Raw genomic sequence first — 18,891 nt, 5'->3', positions numbered from 1 at the left:
TCCTCATCAGTCCCTTTCATCTCCTCTCCCCACACTTTACACGTGACTCAAACACAATCCCCACTGAGAGTGCCTTGGTATCCTCTGAGATTCAGGGTGATTATTACAGGAGGTATATGTCATCAGAAGAGGCGATGGCATCTACTGTGATTCCTGATTCTTAAAATAATAACAGAATGTGTATATGTTTCTATTAAAAGGAAACAAAAGGAGCAGGAGAGTGTTTGAGCGTACGGACGTAGCCAGTGAACCTGAAAGTGTGAGAGTAGAAGAAGGCTGGGAGACGTTGTCATGTTTGTGTCTCTGATTGGGCTGCTGGCTGCCTCACTTGGATGTCACTCTTCTTGATGGACAGATTCCTCAAGATCCGTGGGACTCCCCACTCCGACTTCCCCTCCCCCCCCCATAGCATCTTGGATATAGAATCCCCTTTTAAATCATGTGCACATTGCAGATGTGCATAGCAAGTATCCCACAGGATGCTGGGATTCCATCCAGTCATGGGAATGGGGGAGGGGGTGAGCTGGCTTTCTGAAATGGATGGGCGGGTTTTGATTTTATTTGCTGCCCTGCTTCCTTTAATGCGCATCATGTTGTCTCCAATCCCTCTGCCTGTCCTGAGGTTGGGCTCTTGTCCCAACAGCAAGATGTGCTGGACCCCTCTCATCAAGCCACATACCCAAGTTCATGCGTAACCAAGGGGTGGAGCTGGGATCCAGATTGTGCAAGCCTCATTGCCCCATTGTGTGGCCCTGCCTCTGCTCTCTGCAGTCCCCAGCTACATTGAGCAGGGATTCCTTTACCACCCCATTTTGCCATCAGCCCTTTGGAATCTGACAGACAGCTGCTTCAAAAGCTTGAGGAAAACATGGAATTTTTTCCATGCTTTGAAACTGTTTGAGAACCAATATTGTCACAAATGCTTCCCTAAGGAGCATTTACTGTCTCTTAACTGAGATTCTTCCTGTCTCTGTCAATCACTCACTGAGAGCAGGCTCTCTCTCTCTCTCTCTCTCTCTCTCTCTCTCTCTGTGTGTGTGTATGTGTGTGTGTATGATTTCTTCCTTGCAACAGATATTTGGTTGTGACAGGTCACTGTGTTTTGCTTTCCCAAGTGCCATTGTACCTTGGGTTTGCTAGCGCGTACTGTGGCTCTGTCTTTCAGTAGCAGATTCTGGCCATCTGTTTGCTGGCTCCTTTCTCTAATTCATTGAGTTAGATACTACAGAATAGAAATGAACCCTTCTTGGTTTTGGTTTCTCCCTGGTCCTCTGCTTTCTTGGGGAATGACACGTGGAAGGAGGAATGATCCCAGTAGGACTACTCATCAAAGTATCTAAATTCAACCTCACCTACAAGCCAGCCTCCTCCTGATGGCCATTGTTACAGGGTAAGAGGTAGCTACAAAATTCAAACTAGGTCAACCAGAGTTGCCCTAAATCGACATACAACAGTTGGGGGAAATTCCTGGTTGTTGATTTGGGAGTAAGTAAAGTCTACCATTATGCCATTAGGGGAGGCTTCCTTCCAGTGGTTAAAGAGAATTGGGCTGTAGGTAGCAGGCCTAAGGGCTGGAGAAAAGGATAGAGACCTGGCCCATTATTTGAGCTCTTGAATCCCTTGGTGCCTGGGGCAGTTCTCAGCTACAGAAGCTAATAAATTAGCTTTTTCACTCCTACTAGTTAGAGCTGGGTTTTAAGAACTAGGACAGAGTCATGATTTACACAAAGGTCTGGTTTGGGGAGCCAGACCATAAGAAATGCCAAATAGAATACACGATTCCCACTTGAATCTCAGGTAAAAACGATGAATAACTTTAGTACGATATTTTTAAGCATCATTTTTAAGCATACGCATGTCTCCACTATTACAAGATGGAGGGAAGGATACCTGCCCTAAAAATTATTCACGGTTTTGATATTTAAATGTAAAGGGACTTCCAATATTTATGATTACTAAATCAAGAGCCCTTGTAGCTGCCTGTAGTGCTCTCTGAAAGATTCTGAGGCCAAGTATGGCTTCAGCAAGACAGTATGTGCTAGTACCAGGGTTTGAACTCTAGGCCTCCCTCTTATTCAGGTGGTGCTCTACCATTTGAGCCACACCTCCATCCAAGCTTTTTGCTGGTTAAATAGAGATGAAATACTCAGACTTTGCTGCCCGAATGGGCTTCAAACCATGATTTTCCAGTTCTCAGCCTCCTGAGTAGCTAAGATTACAGGTGTGAGTCACCAGCTACTGACCAAAAATGTGATTATTGATACCTACTGTGAGTGTGGAAGTAGACGAAGGTGAAAGGAACCCCATTTATAAACCATTCCTCCAGGCACTTAGAAATGTTTTCCTTCCATAGCCAGAAGCAATGACACTTACTTGAATAATAATGTAAGTAGCCATTGAGTCCTTTTAAGTACAAGCTTGACATAAGTTCTTCTAAATTATTCTTCATGACCATTCTTTATTGATGGTTTTTTGTTAAAAACAACTGGGACACAGAGGAGTTAAATACTCGTAGACAATAAATCATAGAGCTGGGATTCAAACCCAGGTCTATCTGACACCAAAGCTCACAGGCTTGTTCCAATTCATCCTTCTGCATGAGCAAAATATTGTCCTGACAGCTCTCTGCTGAAGTCATCTTAAAATGCTGTTTTACAAATTGCTATATAAACACTTATAAACCCGTTCTTGGCCCAAAATGGTAAACTGTCCTTTCACGACAAAGAGCAGCAATTCAGCCTCAAATTGGAGTCTCGCTTTCGACAGTGTTTTGGCAAACAGATCTCAACAGTTGACACCAGAGGAGTGCCAAGAGTAAAACCTGATTCCAGGCTATAAATGATGATATGTACAACCTGCACTGGGGCAAGGTAGGGGAGAGGATCTGTTTAATGCGTGTGTTGCAGGGGTGGGGAGGCGTGGGGGTCAGCTTGATGAGCACTTCCTTGAATTTGAAGTTGGTTTTATTGTGTGTGGAACTAAACATCTTGGCTTGTGGTTCTCGCTAATCTTTACAAGCTGAGAGGTGCAAGTACACTTGGATTTTGTTATGAGATAAGAGTACTGAGGTTTGACACTGTCTCTAAAAGTTCATATGCTGGAAATGTGACCTTCATTGTGTTGGAATTGGGATCAAATTGGAAGTCGTGGTTGTTGTCTCTCTTTCTCTCTCCCACTATATCTCTTTCTTCTCCCCCTCTTTTGCTTTCTGATATGGGAGAAGCAACCAGAAGACCTTCATCAGATGTTGGCCCTTCAATCTTGCATTGCCAGCTTCCAGATTCTCTGTTCATGATGACGGTGGCTGGGATTTGGTTACAGCAGTCCAAATGGGCTGGATGTGAAGGGATACGGAATATGCATGTGTAAATTTTCTGATGTTTCATTTATTTGCAAAGCTAGAGTACAAGACAGGGAGATGGCAGATCTTAGACAATGCAGGGGCTAGAATAGAATGAACTCTTTGCCCTTCCTTTGAGAACAAAGGATTAGGAAAAGAAAAGAAAAATTGTGTGATTTGTCTGTAAATCACAGGATTTCAGGCCCAGTGGGAAGGAGGAGGCACAGAGCTTCAGGAAACCATTACCCACTTTGACCTTCTTTTCCAAGACCTCTGTAGGGACTCACAATCCGGGGGCTAAAGAATCATTTCGTTTTGCTTTGTTTTTTGCCAGTCCTGGAGATTGAACTCAGGGCCTGAGCACTGTCCTGGATTCTTTGTGCTCAAGGCTAGCACTCTACCACTTGAGCCACAGCGCCACTTCCGGCTTTTTCTATATATGTGGTGCTGAGGAATCGAACCCAGGGCTTCATGTATACAAGGCAAGCACTTTACCACTAGGCCATATTCCCAGTCCCCTGGAGAATCATTTAAAGGCCGCATCTTGTCCTAAATATTTTGCACGCTTGCAAGGGGCCATGGTCTTCAAGCTACCTCATATACTCTTAGACAGGGCATTAAGTGTTAGGAGGTTGCAGAGAGGTTCATGAATGCACAGCCTTTAGCCATTCTGGGACCTAGTTAAAGGCTTTTCAGAAGAATCTGAAAGCCCATCTGCACAGGGCCATCTTGAACTACCAGGATTAATGGGACATCTTTTATACCTATAGCCCAATAAGGCCTGGGCCATACAGTTTACAGACTTGGATACTAAAAAGGAAGGCCAACACAAGTAGACAGCATTTGGGGGTGTGGTGGGTGGAGTCATATGTTATATGGCAAGAAAACAGAGAAGCCACATTTTGAGAGGCCAAACTGGGAGTCTTTATTTGAAGGCCTGCTGCAAGTGAAGTCATCACAAAGACCTGCAGCCCTGTGAATACACTTAACACTGTCAGAAAAGTGGGCCAAGTGAGCAAGTCCTTACCCCTGCCTCTAGGAATTCAGGTATGCCCATCACCTGGGAGGTGGGACTTCTTCTTCCTCCTTCATGAAACAAGATGGCACCAGTTAAACCCAATACCCTATCATCTATCCATGGCCAAGATGGTGCCGGCTAAATCCAGCATCCCTATTGGAACAGAAGCCTAAATAACTGGACAGAGACATCCAGTGCTGGATAAAGGTGATTCCCATCTAATAAATAAAAAGAAAAACATCGAAGCAAGAAAATATCAACTGCTTTCTTCCCTAAATCTCAGAGTGATCACTGACCTCAGCTCCCTCACATTGGCTGTGAGAGGCGCGGCTGGGTCTCTCCTCCCCATGGCGCCTGGAACTCTGTCATGGATATCAGCAATCACTGGATCCTGCCCCTTTTTCTGTGCCCTCTCTCCTAGGACCGTTGTCACCTTCAGAGTGCTCTGTTTTAAGATCCACCAGTGCATCCTGAGATCAGAAGCTGCCATTAATATTTCTCCAACATTGCAGGCTGCCCCTGGGGTACTTGTATTGTGCTTCTATCAACTGTGTGAATGGGATGAGTATTTCATGGTGCTTGCTATGCCAACAGCCCCTCCTTTGTATTATTAAACACTTAATTTTCTCACATGCTCTACCTCCCCAACTATGGTTCCACCCTGGCACCTACAGAGTCTGTGTCCTTTAAGACTGCATCAGCTGGGCACAAAAGGCATTTCTATGAAGGGGGGGGGGGGTGGGGGCGGGACTTAAATCCCTCAATAGCCATTGCCTTCAGAGCAGAAGTGGGTGTTTGAAAGCTTAAGGGAAGTGTTGGCATTTCCGGTGGAAGGCAAAAATGAAGGAGCTGGGCATTTGTCATGGTTTAGGGCTAGTCAAGAACAAATAAACAAACAAAACTCAGCTTCTCAGGAATCCTCCTGGAACATCATTCCCTTCTCAGAGTGACTCACTGGCTTGTTACAGCTGGCAGAATTAAAGCCAAACTCTACCTGGCTTTTCAAGTCCTTTGCACTTCTCAGTCAGCTTTGTTCCCTTCGCCTTCCTTTCATGCTCCTTGTAGTAAGCAAGGCAATCTCGCCAATGTTCCCTGTGCTTTTCCTGTTCCCGGGAGACTCTGCTGCATGTTTCTTCCACCACGAGGGAGGGGCAGGCTCCACTCCTCATCAAAGTTCCGTTCAAAGCCATCCTCTTGGCTGCATCTTTGATGCCCATAGCAGGAAACCCATCACTTTCTGGGGGAGGCTTAAAACCCTGCTCCACTTCTCCAGTGCACCTGGCTCTGCTCTGTTGACTTCTGTGCCTACCTCATCTCCTCTCTCTCCCTGGCTCTACTATAATAACTGTAGGATAGGATCACATCTGGCATCTCCACCACTCCATACTGCCCATAGCCAGTACTGGACACATCATCCTTTCTCCTCCCTTCCTACTGCCAAACCCATTGAGCTCCCATACCTTCCAGGCCATCAGCTCTTTGAGTTCAGACCAACTGTAATTAGTGGGAGCAATTGGCACAGACAGCCCTGGCCAGGGAGAAGTCAGGGCCTCCTGCCCAGGTTCCAGGTTCTCTTTGTGGCTGGGCTGCCCCCAGATTTTGGCTAATGTGATCTCTGAGATTACAGCTCTGTCCTCTTAGTGACAGTGTTCTGTGCCCATAGCTCCTGTCGGTCTCAACGCCTTGACCTCTGGTCCTCTTGTGGACCCCAACCCTCCTAAGGAGTCATGTTTGTTGTGTGTTGCACATCTTAGTTTGGGTCCTCATGGTGCCCGACCTAGACTATGGAATACATTGCCTGATGTCTTTCTCTGCCTTCCTCCAGACTCGTCTTTTACCCATGATGCAACACTTGTCCCTGTCACTCCTCCCCAACTCCTCTCAATCGACACTCCCTGACACCTGTTGAAGAAGGTACAACTCCTCACTGGGGCATACAAGACCTTATGTGAGCTGCCCTGTTACTTCCCTAGTTTGAGCTCTTGTTTTCTGTCTGAGTGTTTGATTCCAACTCCCTCACTCCCTGAGATTCACCAGGCTGGTTCTCCACCTATGCATTTCCGAGGCTGTCATCTGGGTTTCTGGATGCCTTCCACCTTTTGCATTTCCTATTCAATCAACAATGTTTCTCTATTAGGTTTTTATCCTCTCTGGTGTATTATGATGCTCTGGAGGGTGAGCTCTCACAGCCTCAGCTGGACTAGATTCTCCTGAAACCTGGTCCTTGGTGTTATTACGCAAATCCATACCTGTTCTCAGCATCCCTCGTTAGTAAGTTATGCATCAATGGTCATGTACTTTGCACATTGCAAATGGAAGGAAGATGAATCCAATTCCCACTTTTCTTTGTATCTCAATCACAAAAAGGACCTGCTAAAACAGTCTCAGACAAGAGTTTGCAGTATATCTGTGAGTGGCAAATACTATAGATGAAGACATTCAGGGTGTTAGAGGTCAACCGCAAGCATTGTGAAAGCCACTCTGCAGGGGAATGGAGAGAAAATTGTAGTGGACCAGTTCCAGAAGTTCTCTGCAGAGCTGGGCTCCTTGTACCCTAACCGAGTCACTTCCATGGTATTGTACCAGCCCACCCTTCCACAGAGTTAAAAGGGAAGCCACAGGAAGAAATGGGATCTTCCCACTGGAAGATGGATGCAAATGTGATGAACTACAAAGCACCTCAGAGACAGCATTCTTGCATATGAAGGATAACGGGTCAGCTCACATGAAGTTCACAGTAAGTGCCGGACTCAACCATGGGTTTGCTTTGCAGCCCAGACCCAACTGAACTTCCCACCCATATAAGATACTTGTCATAACAAAGGAGCTATAAATAAAGCATTTGTCTCACCATTATCACCACAGGAAATGACAGTCTCTATGGCTCAAGATTGCCTCCTCTTTAAGAGAGTTGGCAAGTCCCATCAAAATCTTCTTGGTGGCACCTTTCTCCCAGTGGTCCTTCTCATTCAGTTGGCCTAGTCACTATCAGTTTGGTACTGAAGATGCGGCTAAATAAGTACTTAATGGGTTCTAAATGGCTCCACTGTGGATTACACCATGGCGCTCAGTCTTGATTTAAACAGCAAATTGGATCGCCATTCGCCAGCGTGGTGATTTGTGCTTTGGCAGGCTTTTGTGGATCCATAAGTAAAGGAGAAGATTTTCTCTGACACCCTAATCAGCCTTCCTGTCTATAGTCACCCCACATTTTTCTTGCGTGTTGAATTAATATAGAGAAACAGAATGGTTGATGGTTTCATTTGTTGTACCATTAATGAAACATAAAACAGATGTGTGAAACAGTATCCTAGTCATAGAAACTGCATTGCAAATTATTTATCTGCAGGAATCATGTCCTGTATGTAAGGTTGGAATAAAATGTAGTTTTGCTCCTGACGGTATTAAGTCAAACTATATTTTTAAGGGGAAAAAAACTATTAAGTGTAAAGTCTTCTGCTGCAGTTAAATAAAAAACATAACTTGTTCTCAGTGAAATCTTATAAAACCAACAGTACTTAAAAACAATTGTCTTTGTGCCAGTGTAGCGGCCTGAACTCAGGGCTCTGACCATTTGCTTAGGTCTGTCCCCTTCCCTACCTGCCCCCCACCCCCCACCCCCCACCCCAAAGGCTGATGCTTTACTATTTCAGCCATACCTCTCTTTCTGGCTTTGTGTTAGTTAATTGGAGATGAAAGTCTTGGGTTTATCTGCCCTGTCTTCAAACCTCAATTCTTAGATCTCAGCTAGGATTACAGGTATAAGCTATTAGCACCTGATATAAATCAACAATGCTTTACACACACAAACACACACACACACACGCACGAATTTTGCTTTCTTTCTTTCTGTTCACTACCCAGCTACTTTGATAGAAGAAGCAGAGAGAGAGAGAGAGCGAGAGAGAGAGAGAGAGAGAGAGAGAGAGAGAGAGAGAGAGAGAAGTTTTTACATTCTCCTCCATGGAGACAACAATGAGAATGAAGTATTTGTAGGAGGAGATAAAGTTAGCCAGGATACCTCAGCAACTGACTCTGATACTGAATGAATATGTCCATCACCTCAATTTCCATCCTTTAATATGCAAAGGAAAACATTCCATGCTAAACTCAAGAGGGGACAGTTTTCTTTAAATTTCTTTAAATTTTTTTCTTTTAAATTTTTTTAAAAGTCTTAGCAGTGCCATGAGGCAAGGGTTGTAAACTGCAAAGCTTTTCTTAACTTGGAGCTGTTGGAAAGATGAAGAGATCAAGTACTCTGGTAACATTCTGTTCTGGGACCTTGACACTCATTCCTAGCACCTTTGTAAAGAAGGGGATACAAGGAGGGATGGCTGGGAGAGATAACTAAAATGGCTGAGGAGGTTTAAGGTGTTCTGTAAAGGAGAACCTTCTGGAAACCGAATTCCACAGCATCCTTGGTGGCCATGCTAGATGTAATTGGATGTTGGATGAAAGTGGTGCAGGGTTATTTCCCACACACTCTAGGCCCCACTTAGCACTGCTATATTTCCCTGGGAGTCCAGAGAACTCTCCATGAACTTGTGTCTCTCTATGGTCTGGTCTTATGCATGATAATTCCTGAAAGCTTTGAAAATACCTATAAACATAGAATCCACAGATTCCAGCCTCAGCCTCAGAGGGCCATCCCGTAGTCCATTCTAGAACTCTCCTTGCTTAGAACCCAATGAGTCAGGACCGCTCTCCGTTGTGCTTTCCTGGTGCCTCGAGTCTGTGTTTGGTGTTGATAGTAGGCTTCTCTACCATCATTAACCATATGCATGCACGTATGTATGTATGTATGTATGTATGTATATATGTATGTATGTATATATTTATATATATATATATAATTTTAAGTAGCTGTACAAGGGGTTACCACTCAACAAAGCAGTTTATGAATACAATGAGTCTTGATCAGTGTTACAGCCTTCAACATTTCACCAATCCTTCCCAACCCACCTCTTCCCTCACTTCTCTTAATTTGGTAGGATATGAGTTGAATTTTGTTATGCGTGTTTTAAAAAGATGTTTCCCTTAGTAGATTAAATGGATGAAAATGTAGACTCACTTTTCCATGAAGCCTGGAACCTAACAGTCTCCGGAGAATGTCAGCATTGAATGCATGGATGAGTTAGGGGTTATATCTAGAAACAGGCTCTTTTCCCTGTCTCCATCTCCTTAAAATGCATGAGGGGAAAATGAGATTTGTCAGACTTCCCTCTCACATGAACCCAGAACTAGACTGGTCCTTAGAATCTTAAATCTTGGCTTTCTGTTGATGGTGAAGTGCCCTAAATACAATGAAAATCATAGCCAGGGGCTCTGGTTCATGCATAACACAAGACAAGGAACTTCCTCCTCTGGAAATATTTATGAAATTTCCCATCCACACTGATGACAATCTCAAATACTTCATGCTGGGGAATAATTTGGATTTTAAAGGGTTTGTCTTGGAGAAGGAAATCTGTGTCTGCATGCATTTTACACACACACACACACACACACACACACACACACACACACACACACACACCCCACTGAGTGTCTATTACATGTTGGTCAATGGGCCCTGGGAGACAAATGCCTTCACTTCAGGAACTTGTAATCCAAGCAGTGGGCAGATGTGGAAATGGGATTCACGGGAGATGGAGAAATAAATTGTCATGACAACACAACACAGAACCTACTAGAGTAGAGCACAATGTTTAAATAGAACAGCCTAAAGGAGGAAGGAAGCACATAGAATTATAAAGGGGTCTCTATGGGGTGGAGGCAAATGGATGATCATAGCACTCTGGCTATATTCTTAAGAAATGAGGAGAAAGAGGAGGAGAAGTAGAAGAAGGAAGGAGAAAGGAGAGGAGGGAGTAACTGAATAAAGGAAGGGAGAAAAGGGAGGGAGGGAGGGAAGGAAGGAAGGACGAAAGGAAGGTAGGGAAGGAGTGAAGGAAGGGAGAATTAACTATTACTAGAATGAACTCTCCTTTCAAATAGTTCACATGTCTGTTACCATTACCTTTCTTTTATGATTACTTCCTGTGTTAAGTAATTACACATAAATACCCACAGCAGATGGTAAACAATTACTTTGTACCCATTGTCCAAGCCCTTGTTTTCATTGTCAATGACAATTAATGATCCAGCAATGGCTGTAGCAGTGTGTTGCAGCCAGGTCCCTCCTCCCCCTTTTTCTTAGTGTCTGGAATGTTCTTCACAAAAGAGCACAGAAAAAGGCAGCTTGAGGAAGTAAGAAAGTGACACATCCCATCAGGGACCAGAATACAATGTGAATTAGGTGAGAAAGTCAAGGCCTGTGGGTTACATTCCAGTTTTCTCTCACTGGCCTTAAACTTGGTTAGCCTCATAGTGCCTAAGAGGCTCTAGCCAAACGCCTTGATAACCTCTTTGTTCTGGCAATTTACAGATATGGAACGGCGTTTATTAGCTTTCTCAAGAAGAAAAAAAGAAGAGAATGTGATTTTTTTTTAAGTCCTTGTGAATGCAAAGAAACAAAGTCATCACCAAATGTCCCATATTTCTTGGAATAAGAGCATGAAGATCCGGGTGGGGCAAGGAAACAGCAGATCCTAGCTGCCGAGGAGACTCAAGAGAGCCAAAGAGTGAAGAAGGAAAGCTCTGGTTCCAGTGACTTCCTCCCAGGCCTGCACTCATGGACATGGGCGCTTCAAAGACACTTTAGAAGGAGCACCATGGAGAAGAGGGACTAGACCACATTCTGAGGCAGCTTTCAACTCTGGGCCTTGATGGCTACAAAGAGTCACCTGGTGTGGGAGTCAATGGGAAAGGCAGGGCATTCCTTGAAATCATTGCCCCACAGGAGAAAGATTTGCCACTTCTTGAACCATGAAAGGTGGCTGCAATGGCCCTCCTCGTGTACTGCCAGTGAGCCGATGGACCGATGAGAGCAGGCATTTCCTCTCCGTGAAGAATAAAGGCTGAACTATTCCACAGGCCGCAGGAAGATGTATTTTTCTTCAACTGTGTGTCTGCTCAAGCAGAACTAGCCTCCTGTCAGTGATCAACCTTTCTGAAAATGCTTCCCCACCATCTTCTCTTCTTGTGTCTTTGACCTGTAATCTTTGAAGACGAAGGCTGTTCCTGTCCACATCCCATCTGACAAGCTGCACGTCGGCTGTGAATGCCAGGAGCCTCCCAGACAGTCTGAAAAGATGTCTGCTGGGTTTGAAACATCAGCACAGCCACCAGCTCCTGCCCCCAGCTGCGGAAAATCAATCCGGGTCTTTCCTTTCTACAGGAGGAGTGAAGGAGATGTGAGACCATTTGTGTTTAATGGAGGTCCCTGGAGTTTAGGGGAGGAGGAGCTAGCTTTTAATTCCTCCTTGCCTGGAGTTCACCAGGCATGGCTAATGAGAGACCGAATGGGAGAGGAGACTTGCCTTCAGCTACTGATCTTTCCCTTATAAATTCTGGAAAAGTTGAAGATTTAAGGCATGTTCAGGGAGGGAGGGCGTTATTCAGGTTTGGTTCTTGCCAGGCAGAGTTTGGTAGTCTTGCTAAAGATTCCTGAGCAAGCCACCAAGAATAAACATCTCTCTATTGGTTTTTTTTCTTAACTAGCACATACATTTCCATTGGGATACTTCCATACGTGCATGCTGCATGCACTGCTCAAACTCGACCTCATTTATCCACTCATTCCAGCCTCTAATTCTGCCCCTGGTGAGAGGACTCAGTCCCTGGTGATGCTGACTGAGTAGTCCTTATTTGTGCTGGATCCTCAAATGTCACCTGAGAGGGGACCATCTACATATTGACACTGACTCCGGGCTACTAGTGAGGATGACTTGGAGCCCGATTTCCATATCCCTATGAGCAAAGGTTGAGGCCACCTCTCTGTCTGTCTGTCTGCCTATCTCTGTCTCTGTCTGTCTCTCTGTCTCTGTCTCTCTCTGTCTCCCCATGCTCCCCCCTCTCTCTCTTGATTGCTTCCCTTAAAACTTACTCAACATGAATTCCCTTTCATGGTAGAGTCTCAAATATCTTTACTCAGCATGTCTAGGAGCAGCGCTTTCTGGAACTTGTACTCTCCAACAATGTACTCCATGCTTAGCTGCTGCCCGTAGCTCCACCATGCGTTGGGAAGGCAAGAAAAGACTTCGGACTCCTATAAGGCATTGTGATTGTGGTTGGGTTCTGAACTTGTGTTGTTTTCCTAAGGTATGCTGATTGACTACTGGTTTCAGAGATAGACAATGCTTTAGATACAACTGCCTGGAAACTCCTGCCACAGGTCTTGGACCTTCCAGTGGGCCCTTCCTGAGAACAGGCACCGGACACCTTGTGCACATCAGCTCCTTACAGAAATGGTGCTACTGTTATGTCCCATGTGTCTAGAGCAGTGCCTGATGCACGGCAGGCCATCAGCACATATTTGCTTATAAAGATTTATTTGGATTTCTTTAGATTTCCTTTTCCTGCTGCCCTGGGGGTTAGGACTTATTCCTCCTCTCTTACACATGAGTGGTTCACACTGGGGAAGTTCTGTTACACAGCTGGCCAGGGTCATGGGCAAGCTTCACATCCAGATCCGTTTTGGGTTTGGAAACTTGCATTCTGTCCCTGATGCTCACTCAGGGTTGGGACTGACAGGATTTCGCATTTGGGAGCTTTCCTCTTCACCTGAGACACACCCGAGGGAAGACAAACTCCCCAGGCCTCTATTTACCAGGCTGCAATTCACCGTTTATGTGATTTCAAAAGCCTAGATTTCAAGCGCTGAGGTTAACTGGTTAATTGTTCATATAAAAGCAGTACCAGGAACCCTGGAAATTCTTTATTGCCTAGTCAGGTTTGGGCCTATTTTCTGAAGATTCTGAAGATGGTTGCCCCTCTCCCATGCCAGTGGAGAGATCATGAGTTCCCTGAAGCCTGCCTGCTATTCCCTCCAGAAACATGGGAATCGGCTACTGAGCTGGACACCAGCTTCTCCAAAGGCCCAGCATAATGTAGCAATTGTGTCATAGACAACAGAAATAAAAGGGGGGAAAAATCCCTCCCGGCCAACTTCCCTCACATGACTGAACAGAGCAAACAAGCACACACCAAAGGGACTTAGCATCCCCCTAGCTGTCCTCCCCAGAAAGAAGACTCTAGAACCCAAACCTGATTCTGTGTGTCACCAATCAGAGGAAGATGAGAGGTGTTCCTATAGAGCCCAGCAAGTGAATCTAATTTGTGATTTTCATTCCTTTCACTCTGGGCTGTATTTATGGATGGCCTTCAGTGTCATATCCATTTCCCAAATATATCATTAAGTTGCAGAAACCACCTCAGCAGGTGAGATTAAAACTGATCATGTGGAAATTTTTACTTGTGATTCTAATACTTCCTTACCAGGGCTGAAAAATCCAGATTTAGCAGGGTTTTCTTTTTTCCCTCCCCTCAAAGATAATCTTCACTTTAATGAGTTATATATTAAAAAAAGCAGACTGCCAGCAAGATGAAAAGAAAAGCAACAACAACAAACAAACCCACAAAAAACAAACACGTATTAAAGCCTCAATAAATAGTAATTCATTGAAGATAAGATTCTTCCTCCTGGAAGTCTAAATGCCTTCTAAACATGATTTCAGAAATATGTTGCTAAAGGATTAAAATAGATTGAATGTGCTTAAGTCTTCTATTGTCAGGAGCAACTTGGTCTTCCCTTGAGAATATTAAGCCAATGGGGTGTGTGTGTGTGGGGGGGTGAAATCCACAGAGACATCTAAGAAACTGTCTGTTGTGATTCCACACACGGAGGAAAAGGAGTGGCTCCTCTTCCTTCTCTTACCCATGCTGTTCTCCTTCTGGCTATTCCTTTGTCTCTGGTCATCGATTTTGTTCTTTATTTTTTCAATTATCCTTCAGTAGATATGCAAAGGGGCTTTCAATTCAACATGTCCATGTATGACGGCAGTGCCATTTGATCAACGTCAGCCACCCTCCCGTTCTCTCCCACTTTCACTCAACCTCTCAATTTCCCCAAGTCCTAAGGTTCAAGAGCTACATCTGGTCACCATTCTGCTGGCTCAGAGGACCTGGAAATACACGCTAGGCAAGACCGTGGCTGCTTCTGAGGCCCCGGGAGGCCTCAGTCTGAGATGCTGGAGGCACCAGTGGGTGGGAAGATGGAGAGCTCTGGGGGGAGGGCGGTGTTGATCTGGGACCCCAGGGCCCCTGGGAGCCTCGTGGCCCCTCCCAGCGCTGCTTGTATGCCGTGCTCTTTGGTACATCTTGGGTGTGGACTCAGACATTGCCCTCCTCCTCCTCCTTTCCTTTCTCCTTCTTTGTTGTCCTGGATCTTGAACTCTGGACCTGGGTGCTGTCCCTGAGCTCCTTTTGCTCAAAGTTAGTGTTCTACCCCTTGAGTCCCAGCACCACTTCTGAATTTCTTCAGAAGTGATTAATTGGAGATAAAAGTCTCACAGACTTTCCTGCCAGGGCTGTCTTTGACCTGTGATCCTTAGATCTCAGCCTCCCGAGTAATCAGGATTATAGACGTGAGTCACAGGTGCCTGGCTGTCTGGCTACTTCTAAGCACTTCATACACGATTGATCCAAAACAGAAACCGGTTGTCATCTCCCCATTTCTAGCCAGTCTAGAAACTGCCACTGACTCAATTTATCCAATCCAGCATCTTTTCCGGGAAGAGATAACCTGCCAGTTCCAAGGCTGACAGGATGCCCATGGGCTGAGCTGGGCTGTAGGTTTTCACATCTGCTCACTTCTGACCTGGCCACAAAGGAGATCTTACAATGTGCTTCAGCTTTTTATTTTTCCTATCCTAATTACCCCGAGTGTTTAATAAGTAACAAGGATGTTTCCAGTAATTTAGCACTTCATTAGTAATTTGTTCCATTATAATATGTATCACCCAAATCAACTCAATTCAGACAACCATTTGCTGCCTTCACAAAAGATAATGACTTCTAATTCTCATCCCTTGAACATCCTATAAACCTTGTAAGCCGTTTGCTACTTTTCATTAAGGTATCTCTGAGAGATTTTGGACCTTGTAAGAAAGTAAATAAAACTCATGAAAATGGAGCCATAGATAAGCAAATAAAATTAAATAAACATACATAGAAATCCCCCTTGGGGATATTGCACCACAACCACGCAAAAATAGGCTTTGTGTTTTTGCATAAAACCAAATCCGTTTCCTAATCAGTGAATTTTAATTTTGTTTTCCCATATACCTAAGGGAACTAGAAACGTTGTCTCTATGACATAGAGATGCAGGCTTCTCAAACCAGAGAAAACGTGATAGGCTGTGTACATGTTCCATAAGGTGGTGGAGCAGGATTCTGATGCCGATTGACTACTAGAAAGATAGAAATGAGCTCGCGTGATAGGTAATAGTGAATGGCAGACATCTCTTCCTGGTTCTTGTTTCATGTTGACTTCGCCTGTGTGTATTACTTCTTGTTTCTGTTTCCACAATACCAGCACAGCATTGAACACACATACGATAGCTCAGTGCTCAGTGACTTATTTCTAGATTGCTATTACTATTATGAAAGAATGCCACGTGCTAAGCCTTGTATAGACGTGGTTAATGTCTCTCTAGTTGTGTTCTCTGCCTGGATCATTCTGGTATAGAAGCTAAGGGTGCTTCTTCCTTTGTGTTGTGATATTTGGTGACTCAAGGAAGGCTCATGCAGTGCCTTCACAGAGCTTATTATCTAACTCTTGACATTAAAAGAAACGTGTTGAAATGAACTGCAGGAAACGGAAACAAGAGGTTCTTGTTTTCTTAGTTGCTGTCTTTGTGTTCTTTTCTGTTTGTCTTGTTTGTTTGTTTATGGGTCTTTGGGGAGGGGTAAGGTGAGACACTGCAATGTAAGGACAAAGAGTGAACAAATGCAGCAGTGGTACTCCCTAGACACCACGTTGAAAATGAACTAGACAACTTGTGGGAGGGAACCAGAGGGAAAAACTGGGAGGAAGGGAAGGAGGAAGGGAAAACAGAAAGAGAGTGAGGGAAGGAGCAACATGGTCCAAAAAGAAATGGACTCATTATGTGGCGTATGTAACTTTAACCCCACTGCACATTATTTTTTAGAATAACGATGTAAATATGTTTTTAATTTTTTGAAGAAGCAATGTTTCATTTAGTGTTGCATACCAAAACACCCCAAAATTCAGTGGTGTAAGCCAGTAAGTATTAGAGTTCAAGAGTGGACAGATCTGCTAGGTGAGTCTTCTGTTCTCAGCCAAGCTACTTGTTCTGTGGGTCCCGTGCGCAACTCTGGGCTCTTAGCTGGTTGTTCTCCCATTTTAGGGGAGGGGTCGACTCTTAGTTGATCTGTGTGACAAAGACTTTACCCCCATGGTCTCTTATCATCTAACAGACTAGACTGGCTTGGTCTCATGCAATGTCGATGTTCCTAAAGAGAAAGCAGAGCATGAAAGGCCTCTTGAGGCCTAGGCTAACCACTAAAGTGCCCTCACCGTGCCGTAGTCTTTGGACCAAAACAAGCCCGGATTTAAGTGTGAGGAAATAGGAGCCACTCCTCTGTGGGAAAAGTCTACAAAGCCACGTTGCCAAGGGCAGAAACTCAGGAAAAGAAGTAATTGGAACCATTTTGCAATTAACCTACCAGGAAAACCAACGTTGCACTGGAAAATCCAGTGCTTCCCTACAACACTTGGTGACAGCTCATGTCTCTCGTGTCCCCTGGGCCTCATCATGAATACCACGATCAGCACCTGTGCAAAGGACTCAGCTGTCAGGCTCCTGAGAGTTCTTTTCATCTTCTGTGGGTTGCTCCATCTTCCTGTTTGTGTGAAAGAAAAGTCACTCAAACCAAAGGTGCCAAATGGGCAAATACCCATTTAATGATACTGGTTTACTTTACGGACCATAATGACCACAGTGATCACTGATATTTAGTTAGAGTCATGGGAACGGTGTTGTTGGCAGGGTGTCACAGGCAGTGGAGTGCTTTTTGCACGGATGTCCCTTTAATAATCGCTGAGTGTAGTGCCGGGGTTCCCTGGAGGCCACAAGCCACTGGAATACATCATGAGTTCCATTCTCCCGTCAAGAAAGGAAGCCAGGGTTTCCTAGATAAAGACGAGGTGTTTCGGTGTCTTGAAATGCAATCTTCTGTCTTTACAAACTTTACCCTCTCAGGAGTGCTGGAGGAGCTCATATTTTCTCGACTTCGCATGGAAAGAAAAGATGGCCTTTTCTTCTCAGTTCTCATTCAAGGAAAGTGACCGGGGATCAGACGGCTATGAACACGGGAGTCCAGATAGCGCTTTATGACGCTGGTTTCAATATTTGTTAATAGTTGGTGAAATTAGCCAGACACAGAAAGATAAATTCTGGATGATCGCACTTATATGAAATACCTAAAATATCCACCCTTAAAGAACAATGAGCTGGGTACTGAACTCAGTAGTAGAATGATTGCTTAGCATACGTAAGGCCCTGGATTTCATTCCTAGTAACACACATATGCACACTCACACAGACACAGACACAGACACAGACACACACACAGACACACACACACACACACACACACACACACACACACACACCACAAGGCCAAACCCAAACAAATATATATAAAGGGGCTCAAACAAGTGTCTGGAGACAATAGATTTGCTTTTTCCATGATTGTGGAAATGATAGCATGGATATCTGTGCATGTTCAAACACATCAAGCTGTACATATTAAATATGTATTGCTTTTAGTATATCGATTGTACCTCAATAATAACTACTTTTTTAAAGAAAGAAATCCTAGAATAGGCTGGTTGGGCCTGTTTGGGTCTGCTTATTGATACCACATAGACAATGGGCCAAAGGGGGTAGGTAGTATTGTTCTGAAGGGCCAAGGGTGGGAGAAGCCAGATGTGGGATAGGGCAAGAGGGTGGTGGTGGGTTTTCACGTGGTGGGAGTGGCCATGGGTGGGAGGGGCTACCGGTGGGTGTGGCCAAGGCCAGAAGAAGCAGGGTATGGCAGTGGGGAGTCAATGGTTTAGGCTATTTTTCTCCCTCTGAGATATTCTGGTTTATTACAATGGGTTTGAAGGCGTCATTTAACCACACAAACAGATTTCAAAACAATTAAAACAGAAATACAACATTAAAAGCACAAACTACATAGGATGTCTATTTTGTTTTTTTGTTTTGCTTTTGTTTTGCTTTTTGCCAGTCTTGGGGCTTGAACTCAGGGTCTGACCACTGTCCAGGCTTCTTTTTGCTCAAGGCTAGCACTTTACCACTTGAGCCACAGCACTACTTCCAGCTTTTTTCTATGTATGTGGTGCTGAGGAATCGAACCCAGGGCTTCATGTATATGAGGTGAGCACTTTGCCACTAGGCCATATTCCCAGCCCCTCTATTTTGTCTTTGATCTTCAATGTTGAGGCTCAAAGAGCTCCAAATTCCTGGTTGTAATCTGAACTTTACTTTTCTCACTGATCTCCAATATCAGGTTTTGACCTTCTTGGCTTCTGTCCTTTTGATAAATTCTGTCAGCATGGTTA

This window comes from Perognathus longimembris, chromosome 3, assembly GCF_023159225.1.
Source record: "Perognathus longimembris pacificus isolate PPM17 chromosome 3, ASM2315922v1, whole genome shotgun sequence".
Taxonomy (NCBI): domain Eukaryota; kingdom Metazoa; phylum Chordata; class Mammalia; order Rodentia; family Heteromyidae; genus Perognathus; species Perognathus longimembris.
The sequence above is the reverse complement of the archived record's forward strand: the minus strand, read 5'-3'. Positions refer to the sequence as shown.